This window comes from Miscanthus floridulus, chromosome 19, assembly GCF_019320115.1.
Source record: "Miscanthus floridulus cultivar M001 chromosome 19, ASM1932011v1, whole genome shotgun sequence".
NCBI lineage: Eukaryota > Viridiplantae > Streptophyta > Magnoliopsida > Poales > Poaceae > Miscanthus > Miscanthus floridulus.
This window is the reverse complement of record NC_089598.1, coordinates 68073988-68076115: the sequence shown is the minus strand read 5'-3', so window position 1 is coordinate 68076115 and position 2128 is coordinate 68073988. Positions and strand designations below refer to the sequence as shown.

Sequence of the window (2128 nt, the reverse complement as noted above, 5' to 3'; positions counted from 1 at the left end):
TAAGAAATGTCAACAAGCATTTTTGGCACCGTTGCCGGGGATGGTAGCTAGGCAAAGAAAGTATTGACAAGCTTATACTTATTGATGTGATCAAGGAAACCATTTACCCCTGCTCAAGTAGGATTACCCTTGTTTTGTCTACTTGTGTATCTTATGCAGGGTAATGTATGACCGATTTTGACCTTCTGACGGACTATGTTAAAGATCCAGAAGTTTTAATCAAGAGAACTAGAGCTAAACTCAAGAAAGTTCTGGTTTTAAAGTCAGAAGACAACCATATAAGACGAAGCTTAATACATGAATTTGAAACCATGGCTAACAAGACTCTCCGTGAATTCTCTGCTCCAACTACGACAAACATCTGTATTGGACTAACAGTCAATGTTGGAGACAATGGATTCGAGCTCAAGCCAGCCCTCATCAACATGGTGCAAGCAAACCAGTTTTGTGGGAAGGCACATGAAGATGCGAGTGCACATCTCCAACACTTTCTGTAGATCTGTAGCACTTTCACCATCAAAGGAGTAACCTAAGATGCCATATTATTTCGCCTATTTCCATTCTCACTCTTGGGGAAGGCCAAGCAATGGTTCTACGCCAACAAGGATAGAAATGATACATGGGATAACTGCTCCACTGCTTTTCTAGCAAAGTTCTTTCCCACATGCAAGACCAATGCTCTGCGTGGGAGAATTTCAAGCTTTCATCAACAACATGATGAATCTATCCTTGAGGCATGGGAACGCTTTTAAGATTACATAGCGGAATGTCCTCATTATGGGATGTAGAATTGGCTACTCATGTAGACCTTCTACCATAGGTTGACCAACAGTACCCGTGAGACTATGGATGCTGCTGCTGGAGGTGCATTCCTTTCACTCACCATACCAGCTGCAACAACTCTTGTGGAGAAGATGGACTCCATTCAAGGTTGGAATGAAGAATGTGTTCAAACCCGCAAGAGGGGTGGAGGTATGCATCAACTCAAGGAGGTAGACATGCTATCCGCCAAGATGGACCTGCTAATGAAGAAGCTTTAAGATTGAGCCAATAAGAAGCAAGAAGTCATGCATATTCATGATTCTCGCATGACATATGAAGTATGTAGAAACACTAGGCATTCAGGGAACAACTGCCCTGAGACCCATGAGGATGTGAACTTTGTCAATAACAACTACTTTCGTCCTAAGTAGAATCAAGGATGGAACCAGCAACAGAGACCTAACTATTAAGGTAATAATTTTAATAATTTCAATTAACCACCCTTGAGAGAATTAATTGCTGGCCAATCCAAACTTATGGAGAGATTATCTAGAAAGATAGATACCAATGATAAAATTCTAGAGAACATAAGTAATAGAAGTATAGCTTTGCTTCTGCCATTAAGAACCAGCATAGCTTTAATAAAATGATAGAATCACAAATAACTTAGTTGGCTACTGCTGTTCCTCCATCCAACAAAGGTAAGATTCCAGGGCAACCGGAAGATCTAGAAACTACAAATCTTGTCGATATTCACAATCTAGCATACTACTGTATACAACCATCGACAGGAAGGTGGATAGACTATACCTTGCCGAAAAAGAAGAGCGATCTAGGAAGACCTATCATCCCCATCGCCATTGGACCTCACATTTTCAAAGAAGCTATCTGTGATTTTGGAGCAAGTGTAACATCATGCCTAAGGTAATTTATGATCAAATTAATGGAGATACTTTGTTGTACACAAATATGCGTTTACAACTTGCAGATCAGTCACTCTGCTACCCCAAGGGAGGTCTTGAAGATGCCATTGTTCAAGTGGGACAATCTTATGTTCTTGTAGACTTTGTGGTTCTAGAAATAGGTGGAGATATAAGGGCACCTATTATTTTGGGTCAACCTTTGCTAAGCACCGCTAAAGCCATCCTCTACATGGACAGTGCCAAGATCTACTTCATAATCAAGGATAGAAAGGAGAAGTTTTCTTTCAAGAACCGCATCCTATAATCTCCTAGACATCCACAAACACTGTACCAGCCCGAAGAGAATAGTGACCAAGAAGAAGAATATCAGGAGAAGGAGGAAGAACAAGGCTAGGCAGCCTCAAGAAGAATCGGTCAACATGATCAACACACTTCGATCAGAG

General features: G+C 41.0%; 1 non-coding gene across 1 annotated transcript; it reads right to left on the bottom strand.

Moving 5' to 3' along the window:
* Nucleotides 1–675: 675 nt before the first annotated feature.
* LOC136530018 (small nucleolar RNA R71) lies at nt 676–784 on the bottom strand. The gene has a single exon (XR_010777528.1). It is a non-coding gene; the product is annotated as a small nucleolar RNA R71 (small nucleolar RNA).
* Nucleotides 785–2128: the final 1344 nt, after the last annotated feature.